The sequence below is a fragment of the Lolium rigidum genome, chromosome 6 (assembly GCF_022539505.1).
Source record: "Lolium rigidum isolate FL_2022 chromosome 6, APGP_CSIRO_Lrig_0.1, whole genome shotgun sequence".
Classification (NCBI taxonomy): domain Eukaryota; kingdom Viridiplantae; phylum Streptophyta; class Magnoliopsida; order Poales; family Poaceae; genus Lolium; species Lolium rigidum.
This window is the reverse complement of record NC_061513.1, coordinates 80,780,107-80,797,556: the sequence shown is the minus strand read 5'-3', so window position 1 is coordinate 80,797,556 and position 17,450 is coordinate 80,780,107.

Here is a 17,450-nt window from a genome sequence, read left to right as displayed (position 1 = left end):
AGACAATATCTTTCATATACTTTGAATAAGGAGGAAATTTAATAGCATCAGTCAAAGGGATTTGCAGGAACAAAGGTTTCATCCAATCACAAAATTTATTATAGTGTTCTTCCTCTTTTGATTTTAGTTTCTTAACAGGAAAAGGCATTTTCTTTTGAACCCAAGGTTCTCTTTCATTACCATGTTTCTTAGCAATGAAATCTTCTTTGGTGTACTTTTTATTTTTAGCATGCTTTTCAGGTTCATCTTCAACCTCTTCTTTATCAGAAACATCATTCTTATCATTATCTTTATCATGTTCATTACCACATTCAGTTTCAGCATTAGAAATAGAAATACTATTAGGATCATTAACAGGTTCAGAAGATTCTACAACAGTTTTATGTTTCTTCTTCTTTTTCTTAGAAGGAGCACTAGTTTCTTTAGTTCGTTGAGAATCTTGTTCAACTCTTTTGGGATGCCCCTCAGTAGAAACACCACCTCTAGTTGTTACTTCATAAGCATGTTTTTCTTTAGAAGTATTTTTAACAAGTCATTTTGCACTTTAGTGAGTTGATCAATTTGAGTTTGAACCATATGAAAATGTTTAACACGCATCTTAACATCATTGGAGGTTCTCTCCACAATATCATGCAATTTACTAATAGCTTGAGAATTTTCCATTAAATGATTCTCTACTCTCATATTAAAGTTATCTTGCTTAACAACATAATTATCAAATTCATCTAAACATTGATCAGGAGGTTTTGAGTAAGGAATGTCTCCTTTATCAAAGCGTTGAAGAGAATGTACCTCAATCGTGGATGAAGGGGGAGTTATCTTACATAAATCTTCTATGGGAGGTAAATTCTTCACATCTTCAGATTTAATACCTTTCTCTTTAAGAGATTTCTTGGCTTCCCTCATATCTTCATCATTTAATTCAATCATACCCCTCTTCTTCAATATTGGTGTTGGGGTTGGTTCAGGTGTAGTCCAATCATCATGATTTTGGCTTATTCTAGCCATTAATTCTTCAGCTTCGTCTGGAGTTCTTTTCCTGAAAACACAACCAGCACAACTATCCAGGTATGCCCTAGACTCAATGGTTAGTCCACTATAAAATATATCAAGTAAGTCATGCTTTTCCAAATCATGTCCAGGCCGAGCTCTAAGAAGAGAGCAAAACCTTGCCCAAGCTTCAGGCAATTTCTCTCCATCTTCCTGGTCAAAACTATAAATTTGCTGCAAAGCAATATGTTGAGCACTAGCAGGAAAATATTTTCGAAAGAAAACATCAAGCAAACCAATTGGACTATCAATAGAATCAGGAGGCGAACTATTATACCAAGTTTTAGCATCATCCTTTAATGAGAAAGGAAAATTTTTAGCAACAAAATAAGTACGCTTCTTGATATCATCAAAAAACAAGCTACTCAAAGTAGAAAGCTCATTCATGTGCTCTACAGCACTTTCTTTTTCAGTACCACAAAAAGGTGTTTTCCCAACAATAGATATATGAGATAAATCAAGAGAAAAATCATAATCCTTATCCTTAATGTTTATAGGAGATGTGGCAAATTTAGGATCAGGAGACAGTTTATATCTAACAGCATGTTGTGCAAAAAGCTTTTTAATGTTACTTGCACCAGTAGTAGCATTACATTTATCAATAAAATCATCATCAAGTTCCACATAATCTTCATCAGGATCATCACTAGAGTGTTCAACAGACTCAGGTGAATTAACAGGTGTAACAGTATTTTCATTAGGAATTTCAGTATTTTCAATTTGTCTAGACCTAGCAATTGTAGCATCTAGAAAAGGACCTAATGAACCATTATCATCAAGCACAGTAGAAGCATCATCAAAATTATAAGAGGAATTTTCAGATTCAGCAGAAGTACCAACACGTGAAGCTTGTGGTAGTGAAACAAGTTGACTTATCACAGATGGTGAATCAAGAGCAGCAGAGGTACTCAGAGTTGTACCTTTTCTTGTAGTGGATGGTAATATGGCGACTTTAGCATCGCGAGGTTTACCCATGATGGAGGATTTGCAGCGAACAATATCAATTCAGGTGAACTTGCAAATAAAGCTATGCTCCCCGGCAACGGCGCCAGAAAATAGTCTTGATGACCCACAAGTATAGGGGATCGCAACAGTCTTCGAGGGAAGTAAAACCCAATTTATTGATTCGACACAAGGGGAGTCAAAGAATATTTGTAAGCCTTAACAGCGGAGTTGTCAATTCAACTGCACCTGGAAACAGACTTGCTCGCAATAGATTATCAGTAGCAGCAGTTTTATAGCAGTAGCAGTAGTGAAATATAAGCAGCAGTGTAATAAAGACAACAATAGTGATTATAGTAAACAGCAGGATTAAAAGACTGTAGGCATAGGAATGGATGAACGGGCTCTGCATGGATAAGATAACTCATGTAATAATCAAGACTAGGCATTTGCAGATAATAATAAAACAGTATCCAAGTACTAAATAACCATAGGCATGTGTTCCGTATATAGTCGTACGTGCTCACAATGATAAACTTGCACAACATCTTTTGTCCTACCAGCCGGTGGCAGCCGGGCCTCTAGGGAAACTACTGGTAATTAAGGTACTCCTTTTAATGGAGTACCGGAGCAAAGCATTAACACTCCGTGAACACATGTGATCCTCATATCACAGCCTTCCCCTCCGGTTGTCCCAATTTCTGTCAGTTTGGGGCCTCGGGTTCCGGACACCAATATGTGTATACAATTTGCAGGCAAGATCATAAAACAATGAATATCATCATGAATCAATAACATGTTCAGATCTGAAATCATGGCACTCGGGCCCTAAGTGACAAGCATTAAGCATAACAAGTCGCAACAATATCATAAAAGTACCAACAACGGATATTAGGCACCATGCCCTAACAATCTTATGGCTATTAAATGAACAATCTCATCCAATCCCTACCATCCCCTTCAGCCTACAGCGGAGATTTACTCACACATGGATGGGGGAAACATGGATGGTCGATGGAGAGGCGTCGGTGGCTATGATGGCGATGATCTCCTCTAATTCGCCGTCCCCGCAGGGTGCCAGAACGGAGTTTCTGATCCCGAAATAGGTTTTCGATGGCGGCGGAGTTCTGGATGTCTTCTGGAAAATTGGTCGAACCCCCCGTGCGTTTTTAGGTCAAGGGCTTTAAGTAGTCCAGAGGGGAGCGCCGGGGGCTGGCCGAGGTGGCGTCCCCATGCGGCGGTTGATACGTCGCAAACGTATCTATAATTTTTGATGTTCCATGCTTGTTTTACACTAATTACTATATGTTTTAAGGGACTAACCTATTAATAGTTGCAAAAGTGCACAAGTTCTTGGTTTCAACTTTGTTGTGCAGGAAATAGGCAAATATGGAAGGAAATAGCTCATTACGGTGAAATCTGGAATTTCCCGGAATCTGTCCCTGCTGAACAGTTTTCAAAGATCGCTTCAAAACTCCATCCAAACGACGTCCAATTGAAAAGTTGTAAACTACAAAGTTGTAGAGAATTTCAAGCCGAACAATTTGGACATCTTATTCGTCCAGAAAGGATAACGGATGCATCCGGCAGAGCAGAATTACTGCGGAGGTTCGTGCAGTCTCGGGACTCCGAAAGTTGGTGACGTATTTGACACAAACTCTTTTCATACCTGGATATTTCGGCCCAGCCACGAGTTGTGAGGCCAATGAAGGACAGAGGGGAGTCCTAGGAAGGTTCTAGAGGTGCCCAAGAGCCCTTGGATCAAAGGGGCATCCATCACATGGCCTAGATTGCATCTCCAACACTATATATTGAGGGGAAACCCTATTTTTGGAGGCCCCCAAGCATTGTCACGAAAATCCTCCTCCTTGGCAGCAGCCAAGGAGGGGGAAACACTCATCTACACCAGCACCAACTCAAGGAAGAAGAAGGCTAAGGAGCGGCGCTCCCCCATGATGCCGGCGGCGGGGAAGGAGTCCCCCGCGCCGCCGCCGGCGCCGCTCACGCCTCCGCCTCCCGGCGCTCCTCGCTGAGCCCTCCAACGTCTTCACCGTCATCTCCATCACCAACTCCTCATTGTATTCAGTGGTCCATCCTCTCACAAACCTCTGTACCGCCCTATGTAACCATGGTGTTTGATGCTATAAGTTATAATCCTATGATCAATGTCATGTTGGCATAGTTTATTTGTTCTTTGATTGATTGGTTGTTTCTCTTTGGTTCATTAGAGTTGTATGTTGATATGTTACCGTCCTTGGTGCCCATTATATTTGTGCGCGCATGGATCACATGTGTTGGTAGTACTTGTATAGTAGAAGGGGGGAGTTCTGCCGGAGTGACAGAAACCTAAGGACACGAACCGGATAGTTGCATGTATGGGAGTAAGAGGACCATTTACTTAAGGCTATGGTTGGGGAAACCTTAATGCTTGCTAGTATTTACGGATGTTTGCTAGCAAGCCAATCATATAGTACTTGTAATCCCGGAGGGAGAGCATGTATATTTAGCCTCTCCTACATAGAAAGCTGCATCGAAGACATTGAACCCAAGATCTTCACTAATTGATCTTGGACAAAGCCACCACTATTACCACCGCCTTTCCACACTAATGGTACTGTTAGTTTAGTTTGTTTTATTGCTGCAGCACTAACATTTATTCCGTGTATTTTATTGTTCTGCAAACTCACCTCTCATACCCGTTATCGCTCTAGTTTTATTTCCTAGATATTGCAAACGCTTAGTGTGCGTAGAGTTGTATCAGTGGTTGATAGAACTTGAGAGAATGTTTATCCTACCTTTAGCTCCTCGTTGAGTTCGACACTCTTACTTATCGAAAAGGCTACACGCGATCCCCTATACTTGTGGGTTATCAGCGGTGATGACCCACAAGTATAGGGGATCGCAACAGTCTTCGAGGGAAGTAAACCCAATTTATTGATTCGACACAAGGGGAGCCAAACAATATTTGTAAGCCTTAACATCGGAGTTGTCAATTCAGCTGCACCTGGAAACAGACTTGCTCGCAAGAGTTTATCAGTAGCAAAAGTTTTATAGCAGTAGCAGTAGTGAAATATAAGCAGCAGTGTAACAAAGACATCAGTAGTGATTATAGTAAACAGCAGGATTAAAATACTGTAGGCACAGGGATGGATGAAAGGGCGCTGCATGGATAAGAGAACTCATGTAACAATCAAGGCAGGGCATTTGCAGATAATAATAAAACATTATCCAAGTACTAAACAACCATAGGCATGTGTTCCATATATAGTCGTACATGCTCGCAATGAGAAACTTGCACAACATCTTTTGTCCTACCAGCCGGTGGCAGCCGGGCCTCTAGGGAAACTACTGGTAATTAAGGTACTCCTTTTAATAGAGTACCGGAGCAAAGCATTAACACTCCGTGAATACATGTGATCCTCATATCACAGCCTTCCCCTCCGGTTATCCCAATTTCTGTCACTTTGGGGCCTCGGGTTCCGGACAGCAATATGTGTATACAACTTGCAGGTAAGATCATAAAACAATGAATATCATCATGAATCAATAACATGTTCAGATCTGAAATCATGGCACTCGGGCCCTAGTGACACATTAAGCATAACAAGTTGCAACAATATCATATAAGTACCAACAACGGATACTAGGCACCATGCCCTAACAATCTTATGGCTATTACATGAACAATCTCATCCAATCCCTACCATCCCCTACAGCCTACAGCGGGGATTTACTCACACATGGATGGGGGAAGCATGGATGGTCGATGGAGAGGCATCGGTGGTAATGATGGCGGTGATCTCCTCCAATTCCCCGTCCCGGCAGGGTGCCAGAACGGAGTTTCTGGTCCCTAGACGGAGTTTCGCGATGGCGGCGGAGTTCTGGATGTCTTCTGGCAAATTGGTCGAACCCCCTCGCATTTTTAGGTCAAGGGCTTTAAGTAGTCCAGAGGGGAGCGTCGGGGGCTGGCCGAGACGGCGCCACCATAGGGCAGCGCGACCCAGGGGCCCACCGCGCCGCCAGGTGGTGTGGGCGCCTCGCGGCCCCCCTCCGTCCCGTCTTCTGGCTCTGTAAGTCTTCTGTGAAAATAGGCCCATTGCAATTATTTCCGGGGATTTTCCTGAAAGTTGAGTTTCTGCACAAAAAAGACACCAGGGCAATTCTGCTGAAAACAGCGTTAATCTGTGTTAGTTGTATCCAAAGTACGCAAATTAGAGGCAAAACAATAGCAAAAGTGTTCGGGAAAGTAGATACGTTTTGGACGTATCAGGCGGCGTGGCCATGGGCCCACCGCGCCGCCACGTGGTGTGCGCGCCTCGTGGCCCCCCTCCGTCACGTCTTCTGGCTCCGTGGGTCTTCTGTACAAATAGGCCCATTGCAATTATTTCCGGGGATTTTCCTGAAAGTTGATTTTCTGCACAAAAATAAGACACCAGGCTGAAAACAGCGTTAGTCCGTGTTAGTTGTATCCAAAATACACAAATTAGAGGCAAAACAATAGCAAAAGTGTTCGGGAAAGTAGATACGTTTTGGACGTATCACCAGGATGAGTAAGAATGCTGAGCGTACCTAAGACTTCTTGATCCGACTCTCCATCTTGTTTCAAGGTTGTGCAATTCAACTTTCCATACGGTTTGCCCTTGTTGTTGTTGTTGTTGTTGTTGTTGTTGTTGTTGTTGTTGTTGTTGTTGTTGTTGTTGTTGTTGTTGTGCTGATGCTGCTCTTTTGCGGCTCATCCTCCTCCCGAGTTCTGTCCACTCCACGATGCTTTGTTTGGAGTTTGGACATTACGGCTTGATGTGTCCCTCTTGCCCACAACCATAGCATATGATCCTGGGCTTCTGATAGTCCTTCTACACATGTCCTTTCTGCCCACAGCTGTGGCATATGATCTGATTCCTTGGGTTCTGGTTTTGACCTCCACGGTTGTATTGATTACCGGTAGGTCGGAACCGTGGTTTGAAACTCATGTCTGGTGTTGGTTTAGTAACTGGGCATTTCCTTGGCTCGATACGAGCCCTCTTCCTCCTATCCTCTTGGACCTGCTTGTAGTCATCCTCGAAAGTGATTGCCGAGTCAATCAGTTCCTTGAATTCTGCAGTCTGTGCCAACCTCAGTTGCATCTTCATGTAAGGGTTCATTCCTTTCATAAACCTCTTCTTTCTGTTTTCATTCGAGTTCACCTCCTCGGACGCATACCTTGGCAGTCTGTTGAAATCACGAACATACTGCATGGTTGGTGCAGTGTTCTGTTGTAGTTCGTCAAACTCCCTCTTCTTTAACTCTACCACGCTTTCTGGAACATGAGCAGCCCGGAACTTCTTCTTATAATCTTCCCATGTAAACACCTTCTGGAGGATGTACTGCGACGACATTCTCCCACCATGATGTCGCTGGTCCTGACAGCAGATAGGTGGCATACCTAATCTTCTCCTCATCGTTGCATCCAACGGTCTTAACTTCCTTTCTGTATCCACCAGCCAATCTTCTGCATCCATTGGTTCTGGATTTTATGCAAAAGGTAGTGTTCTTGCATTTGAAAGTCTGATAGGGTTACCTTCATTGCCCCTGTCGTTCATGACATGAGCAAAGAAATCTTGCATGTTCTTGTTTTGGCTTTCCTAGTACCTTCTCCTATCTTCTTCCATTGATCTCATGTACTGCTGGAAATCTGGATGCATCATAGGATGTGGTGGTGGTGGTGCATTCTCCATTCTGGCTGCCGCATCTGCTTCTTCCTTTTCCTTCGCCTCTCACTCTCTTCTAGCCTCTTCGGTTTCAACTAACGCCATATCCCCCTAGTCCTGTAACAAAGAGCGATTACTCATAATTACACCATGCAAATGTTTTCTGAGCTCAACTCATTGCCCAACACTAGTCACATAATGAAATCAAGAAGCAAATCCAAAGCAAACATTTGTATATACACCGTATATAACATAACATTACACACATATATTACATGTGGCGTTTATTACCAATTATTTTGGCTCAAAGCCCAAGCCAACGGAATTTAAAATACGTCTTAGTACAATACCAGCTATACTACATTATTCCTCTCTTCCTCTCTCGAGCACTACTCCTCGTCATCTTCGTTCGCCTCCGTGTACATGCCCGGAGTCCATCCGGTACAGCGGTTGGTCTTCCGAACACCGTTCAGAACATAAGTCCTTCCAGTTGGAATGTAGTCTGAATCGGACGAAGTGCCGAGACAGAGATCTGTCATGCCGAAATAGCTAGACAGTGACTCGTATGTATCCCCAGTAGGATACACACCTCCCTCATTCGCCATCCATGAAGGGTTTCTATAACCTTGCCCCCTCACCTTCTTCTTTTTCTTCTTCTTCACTCCGGAACTTTCACCTACCTCATATTGAGATGTTTTTGAGATCCCCATCTCCAAATCAAGAGAAATGGAGTTGGTATCTTTCTCTTCATGCCCATAGTGTTGGTTAATATTCTGGTTAACCTCGCCTCCTTCATCATCTGTATCACATGTGATAGGTTCTTCTTCATCTCCAAAGGGTTTCCCGAAACGCCAACCAGTCGAGTTCTCGATTGGTGACTCTGAGCAAGCTAGGTTTCCCGAAGCATCTCCCCCATATCGTGCATCATATGACATTGACACATGTGGATAATGTGGAACGAAGTTGGGTGTGAGTGGTTCTGACTTTGGCACCTGGTCACTCAAATCTACATGTAGCTGTTTAGGCTGAAGAAAGGTGTGGTATGTTGAGGTTGTTCCCTAAGATCATGCATTCGAGCCTGGACTTTTTCAGGGTCCGTGAACTCAGCTAGCATGTATGTGACTTCCTCCACCATCTTCATGTGAAGTAAATACATCGTAGTCAGCAAGGACTTGCAGCTATCCATGTGTTGTGTTGCTATTTCAGGATGTTTGTATGCCATGAGTAGATGATTCAGAGAAGGATCCTCATCTTCCTCGGCATGAGGCACATGAGAATACTCTGAACACAGGAATTCAACGGATTTGTGTTGCCTAAGTTCGAGAATTGTCTTTAAGATAGCCATGTGGTACGCCACTGTGAGTGTTTTGGCTTCTCCATACGGCATAATATGACTCATCTCCAGTTGCTTAGGTAGTTGGACTGAAACTCTGCACTTGGCAACTCTCTCGCCATCATAGTAGATGCACTTGAGAACATGAATCCTTGTTTCGCAACGAAGTTCCTTCAGCATCCCTCGCAGGAGATCTGTAAGGCTTCCCTCATAATTGCCAAGCCAGCCTTCAACCTTCCTTAAAGTCCTCTTTGGAAAAGTGTACGCCATTTTGGCTGTATACATGAGTAGAATATTAGTGGTGATGATGTAATGATGATGCATCATAATAGTTATAATAAAGAATTATCGCACTAAGAGATATGATTTTGTTATTCTCAAGTGAATAAACACCATATTTCTAGAGAATTCTTTACTATTCCTACTTGACTCCTACATGTTTTTCCCTTTACTAGGTTTTTCCAACCTAAGGTCGCAACATTTGCTCTGATACCAGCTGCGGTGACCCAGCATACCACTGCATGTTGTAGTATACAAGTCATTGATATGATCTTCATGAAGGGACTTCTTCACAAATATCACATCCCTCAGAGTGGTACACCAGAAACATTGCAGGACATAACACTCTAGATTATATTACAATCATGGTCTTAAGAAGTTAGTATTCTCACAGGTCCGATGAGAACACCCTAAGATACAACTGAAGTCTTATTACAAACCAACATAAAGATTAAACTGAGCTCAGCAACTTATTTAGGTAAGCTACTACGCTGCTCGGCTCTAAGATAACTAGGATAAGACACTACTCCTCCTCCTCGTTGTTGTCAACTCCGTAGACTATCCCATAGTCCATGCCTTCCACTCCTCCGGACAGATCAGGTTCCTCGTAGACCAGCTCGTAATCTCCTTCTGGTGCTCCGTCGGTGGCCTCCACTTCATTGTCACAGTCTAGCAAGGGTGTCGAAAGAAAGTGAGTACAGAGGTACTCAGCAAGTTCAAAAGAGAAAATGTGTTTGATGCACTAACTACAACCATTGATCAGAAAATCTCAGGTCAATGCATGTTTCGAATTTTTTTCTTCAAAAGGTTTATTTTATTCTGAAAACTATGACCGCCAGTCTTCACAGGTTGAACAGAACTTCACGAAGATCCTTTCCTGTCGCGTTCGTAGTTCCCTTCCCGGAATAGGGAGTGACAACCACAATTTAATACATTCTACAGAGGCGCGTTACTTTTCCCATAAGAGAACTTATCCTTGATACCAACCGAGACGCGTTTCTCGTCCACACTTCCTTGGTGTGGGGCCAGGTGTAAGATCCAAGCCAATCACTGCCTTCTCTGCGACCCTGCATACCCACCCTTTTGTCCATCCGTACATCACAGGTAGACATCTCCCGATCATACGGCTTTACCCCCGATGTACTATGGACAATCCTTCATAGACGGTAGAGCCTCTCATCCACACGGATGGGGATTTTAAAGGATTTCCCAACCTACTGCGGTGTTGTCCCAACACCCAGCCAGGCCCTATCAAGTCCTTTGATATGCAAGAGGGAAAAGATACAACTGACTTCCCCAGGGCCATTATAGATCTCATGGTTAACGCGAATTGTACGGCGCTAGAATCTCTAGATGACATTGGTGATTAGTCCTATATTAGTAGAACCCTTGCAATGGAACCTCCACCATATCAGCACATACCATGGTTCCATTGCCCACCATATAGTCATATTCATAATTGGAAAAGTAACATTTGATTTTCAATGCAGGAATGATAAGTATAGTACTTTTGCGGGTAAATTGTTATAAAATAATCAAGATGACATGAGCAAGGGTGAACTTGCCTGGTGACTACGAGATAGTGCAGTTCGATTGTTGGATGGAACCTGTACCTCGGGTTCTGTAAGGAAGCATCATTCTCCGGTAAATACAATGTTATAAAATCCAAATGATGCATGCATAAATGTATTATTTCATGTCGCCCCTTACCCCGGATTTAAGATTTAGGTTTGAGTTAAGTATTTATGCCATCGGCAGTAATTTATAAATTCTTTAAATCCTTTAACATTGTTTTCTTTTCTAAAAAGAAAAGGATTTAAGAGTAATAGAAATTTTCCTTTGGAAAATATTTATTTCAAATCAAAAAATTGAAACAATAGAGTTTTATCATTTTTGGAAATAAAAGGAAATTTGGAATATTGAGATATTTCCTTTTTGGAAAATTTGGAATCCTTAAAAGAAGAGACTTGGAATAATACAATTCCTTTTGAAAAAATTAGAATAACAAATATTTGAATTCATTTGGAATTTTTCTTGATTTTTAAATCCAAGGAAAATTGCAAATGTAAAATTCCAAGTTCATATTTAAATTCAAAAATTTCAAAATTTGAACTTTTGTGGTAAATTCTATTTCTTATTTTATTCTTGTTAAGAATAATTTTTTGTTCATTAATCCCATTTTATTGGATTTTTAGAGGTATATATCATTATTTTGAATTTGGTAGAATTCACAGATTATTTTAAAAAATGAAAAAGACTAAAATACCCCTCTCTGGCCCAATTGGGCCAGCCCACTAAGGCAGCCCGTTTGGCCAGCCACCTGGGCCTGCCCAAAACGGTTCGGTGGGCACCGAACCCATCGGCCCACCCCTCACTCGTCTCTCTCTCTCACTCGCTCCCTAACCCTAACCCCTCCCGCAACACCGAGGCCATGTCGCCGCCACCATGGTCGCCGCCTTGCTCCAGCCAACTCCGGCGATGCTAAGGCTCGCCGTGGGTCTCAATCGACGCAGCGCACGACGGTGCACATTCTCATCCGTGTCGATCTGACTCCTTCTTCCTCGACGGCTCGTGTGCGTGCTCGACCCTCCTAGACGCCGACGGATCCTTGGCGATCTTCGTCGATCTGCATCACCTGGGCACGCCTAGGCGCTCGCCGCCTCCCACGCTAGCGGTGCATGGTCTGGAACTGGCCTGGCCACGGTCTGGCGCCGCCGTAGCTGGGCGTGCCACCGTGCCGCCATGACTACCTCCACGATTTTCGCCAGGTAACCTCCTCCTATGCTTCTGCTACCTCCTCTACTCCATCCTCCTCGCCTACTCGAGCTGTGCCTATTGCTTGTGTAGTTCTTGCTGGTTTCCTGTGCTAGGCTTATCCTATTGATTCATGTACATGTGTTGTTCAGTGGCTTACTGGTCCTTCTTGTTCATATGCTTACTGGGCTTGTTCATCCTATTCTATTCAGTTGTGCTCCTCTGTTATGCAATTAATGGCCTTGCTATTGACCTAGGTTAGCACTGGTGACACTTGTGGTGTCAGTGATGCTCACCTATGCTCTGTGTATGCTTCAGTTGATCCAATTCTTGGATCACTGCATGCCTGTGATGCTCTGCTATGCCTAGGGCTTGATCTAATTGATCCATTTGCTCCATCAGATGCTAGTGGCTAGTTACTGGTTTAATCCTTGACTATTTAAGTGGCTTACTAGCTACTGCTGTGACTTATGCTTGATCTAACTGATGCACAAGTGTGTGTATGTGCTGTTGTTGATGTCCATAGCTCATTGGACAAAATCCAATGGCTAGGATGCAATGGTTTATGCTGCAGTTGCCTCTCAGTGATGCTATTGCATTGTTCATGCATGGATTACTGTGTATGTGTGCTTGGGTGGATTATTTATGGATGAACTGCTTATGCAGTGTTGATTATCTGCATTGTTGTGCATGATTTGATATTTCCATGATCAATTTGGAAATAAATGGAGTCTGAATCCATTGCTGGATGATGATGACTTATAGTTTTGGCGTAAATGGATGGATTTGTGGTTGATGTGACCACAATAGCCTTGCTACTACATGGTTGCTCACACAGTTGGCTAGTTCTTGTTGGCTACTCATCTCTGCTTACACAGTAGGGTATCATTCATAATATGAATGCCACTATGCTTGCCTGTGAAGAAAGCTAGTGTTAAACTCATGGTTTTCTTGGCTAGGATCTCACTAGGTAGTTCTTGGTAGCTTCTAGTACATGTAGATCCTCTATTGGTGCTATCTGCGCATCTATGCTTGTTTATTTGCACTGGAATAGTATCTAGATGATCTACGGCTACTAACTGCTCCACTTCTGCTAGTGATCCTTGGTCAACACCAAGTGATGACAACCCCATGAGCATCTGCTCATCTCATGCCCTGTGTCATGCAATAATATGGATTGGATCCACTGGATCCTCTCCAGGTCCTTGCTATACCTTGTTCCAGCTCCTAGATGGTTATGCTCAGCTGATGTTGAGTTGTTGCTGGATGATCTTGGTTACTTGTCCTGCTCCTCCTAGCTCCTGGTGATCTTGCTTAAGTTCCAATGTCTCTGTTGGGTTTTGGTTGGTTGATTTGGATGGATAGATGGTTTCAGTGGCTGTTTTTTCTGTTCTTGAGCAAGAACATGGATGAACTATGCACTGTTCATTGCTTGTGCTTGGTGAATGTTTATCTGGTCGACTTGTGAATTGTTTCTAGGGTTTCTACCCTTTTATACCGCCTGTTGGTTATCTCTGGCTGTGACACACAAGCCTGGCATGGCTTGGTGACTAAGCCATGGCCTTGGCTTGCTGTTGGATGCACAACAGCTCTATGAGCTGTGTGTGTCTTTGGTGAAACTTGAGCCCATCATTGGCTCAGGTTTGGTCTGCTGGTGCCTATCTTGGTTCTGGCCAAGTTTTGGACAGTGACAATGGCCTGGACACTTGTTTTTTAACCCCCTGTCTAGTTCTTCTACTGGTTTCGCAGGTTTCAAAGTCAATATGATCCAGGGACAAAGCATTACAAGAAATTTAGTTTAGGATTTTAGTATATGATCAAATTCTTGTAATCTTCTTTTTATTTTGTTTATTATTTCATTCTATTCTTGTAATTGTATTTCATTTATCATTCCATCCAATTCTTGTATGACAAATATTGTAAAGACAATGTATTATTTGTGTATGATCAATAAAGCTCAAATTTTACTTATGAGCTAATTTTTAAATGTTTCATTTACTTATGAATTATTTGTATATAAATATTGTGATTTGAATTATGTAAATATATATGATATGATTTGAATTATGATGTGTTTTGAATTATTAGTTCATAATTCCTTTATATATATTGTTTATCTTTTACTTCTTTTGTTTTAAATTCAATATGACTTGTCAATTCAAATCATCTCCCAAATACAACAAGTTACAAAAGAAATCATGTCAAAATTCTTAAGCTCACATTGCATAACCCTAATTGCAATGAGAGAGAACCTTGATCCCTCTTAGGTTTTTATGCAATAAGGCGCGAAAATTTCCCTCGTTTTGCGATGAAATGCACATCCCAATTCTAAATCTACCCTTCGATGTTCCTATGTTCTAGGTTATTACAAGGAAGAAGGGAGGTGCTCGTATCATGGGGTTGGGGGAGAATGAGGCCCCAAGGGGGCTACCTGTAAGCTCTCCCATGGTGCTCCTTTATATATAGGCAGCGCAGGGGAGATAGGGAGCCCACAAGGTACATTAGGTATTGTACACTGTAGTTGATATGACTACTGGGGTTTTGTCACCAATGTTCATACGTCATGAGTATGGCCCTGGCAATCTTGGGTCTTGTCAATGTCCTTGGTCTTGTCCTCTTCTGCTTATCCACTGCATCATCATTGTCGTTGTTTGGATCCTGCTTGTAGTTGTACGTAGAGTTTGAAGCTGGGGATACTATGCTCGGCTGTAGGCTTGGGCGAGCGGGGAAGGGCCCGAGCAAGTATCGCTGCAGACATGGTGCTCTCCCGGTCGAGGGGGCGATCCGGGTTGGTGGCGTGCTGCTGGGGTGAGGCCGGCCCAAGCCGGGGTGGGGTGAAGCTGGCCTGGCAACGTTGTCCTGGTGAACTCGATACGGGCGGGGCCCAAGTTGATGGAGCCGAGTTAGGCTAAAGTCGGCGGAGCCAAGTTGGGCTGAAGTCGATGGAGCCAGGTTGGAGTGGAAGCCGATGGGGAACAGACCAGGGAAGCGCGCCAAGGTGGGCCAAAGGGATGGAAGCAGAAGCCGGTGTGGGCCGGCATGGCCGGGGTCGGCCGACGCCGGGCGGAGCTGGTGGCGCTAGAGCAGGGCCCGGGGCAACGTAGGAGCTGGGCCCCGGGTGAAGTCGATGCGGCTCGGCATCGGGAAAGCCGGAGCGGGAGCGAGGTGTGGGCCGCTTGGTTGGTGAAGCCGGATCTGGGCCACGGGGAGCCAAGAGGCCGGCGGGGTGCTTGAGCGACTTGGGCCCAAGCCGATAAAACCAACTTGGGCCCTTAAGTCGTTTTTTGGTGCATGCAGGCCCAGGTGCGGTTACTGCGTGGGAGGGTTTCTAGTTGGGCCGACTTTGTCTTATATCGACCCTAGCTTGTGATTTTTCCCTTTATCTTATTTTCTCTTGATGAAATGATTTGTGTACCATATTTTAAATCCATTCAATCACCAAGTTTGGTGTACCCGGGGCCATCCCCCGACAGGAGCCCCCTTGGGGCTTTAGGCGTCCTACATGGGCTCTAGAGTGGCCGAGCCGGTCAGCCCTTAAGGGCAACCTTCTAGGGGGACCTTGAGGACATGGGAGGACACCTACATGGGTCCTATTAGAGGCCCATGCAGCCAGCCTACGAGTGTTGGGCGTTCATCCACCCTCCCGGCACTTAATACGAAGGTTTAAAACCTTAAAAAAAATTCACAGAATTACACGGAACAAGGTCTGAAACCCTAATTTTGATCACTTTGAAACATTCTGAAGCTACTAGAACTCTTCCGATAATGTTTCTCCCTCATATTTAGTGTCAGGTCAATCCCGATGTACCACTGGAACATTTCGATAACACCGAAATGACTCTGATACTTCACCGAAACTATTTCAATGTCGCCGGAACCATTTCGACCATTCTTTAAACCACATACCATGATTATAACAAATGCATAAAGTACTATAAAGAACAAAGAACACTTCAGCGTGTGACCCTTATAGGCCCAATCACTCACAGACATGATTCCGAAACTCTTTCGGATCAATAACTAATAACTAATAGCGGGATCATGACATCCATGATAGCTCTTGTTAATGATTGAGTAGCCTTCTGTGTTATCTTATAGCATCAGTTTCATTGCTTCGCAATATCATGAATACCCGAGGTGAGACTTTGGTATCCTCGTGATTCAACTCTTGATCACTATACCATTAAACTCGATCCGGTTTCATTCTCCTTTTTTGTACCGTATTCTGATGTTCTTGTAATTCACATTACAAACTATCTGGCCAGAAGATAGGGTGATATTGTAATACCGAGATGGGCCCTGAGTATATCTTTCCTGGTACCGAAGGAGCAGTTCCCACTCTTGATTCGTCGAACATTCTTTCCAACATATATAACTACCACCTTTCTCGTCTCCTTTTACGGTAGAATACTGATGATAACCAATACATGTCTTCCGGAATGAGATCTCTTGATATTCTCATGGTCTAAGGATTTGTTTCATAAGATTACACATGATAGTACTATTAACAAGGAATAACGTCTTATAGTATATTCGATAAAATTGGGTCGGTTCAGTATTATTTTTATTCTCAAGCTTCTACTCCCACTGTCTGTATTTTCGATACTCATGATCTAGAAAACATGATCATCAAAGCTAGTTCTAGAGGCGAGACTAGGAACACTTGTTTGTTCATTCTTATACATGTGCTCATGAGTTTCCTTTGAATCTAATATTCAAGACACAGAGTAGTTATAGCATATTAGAATGAATTTAATCACAAAACTTGACAACCCTTTCCAGGCACAACCATTATTGAAGGCATTCGTTCCTCAAACTAGATACATTTCTGTAAAACAAATGAAGGAACATACAGTTTTGGAAACTTCTGACCAAATACAATTTGTGGTATGTAAAGGATTTCCAGCAACTGCAAGACACTCTTCACTAAGCAAACTCAAGCATCAAACCTTGAACAAACGAAAAAATAACAAGCAGGCATTAAGGAAGAAAAACACTTGGAGCCGTACATCAGTTCGTAGCTGTCGTGCAACACATGCAAAGGGCAAAGAGGGATGGTTTTGGCTCCTGCTTTTCTTTGCTTCTAGGAGAACTGATGTTCTTTCGAACTGGTTCTTGTTCCTTCAACAGCGACCACCTACCAACCCTGTCCTCTGACACTAAGCTATGCAGTGGTCTATTGTTTCTGGCAGACTGATTCGGTGCTCTGAAAGCTCCTTCTGATGGTTCCCTAGGGCTCAACAATGGACTCTTCTCAGATTCTTCCACGGCTTCATGTTTGGCCTGCATCAGAGCAATGTTGGTCATCGGGATGTCCTTGACTACTTTCATATCCTGTTCACCAGAATAACTTGAAGAGCTGATGCTTTCTGCACTGAGAAGTAATGGAGTCTCTTCACCAGCAT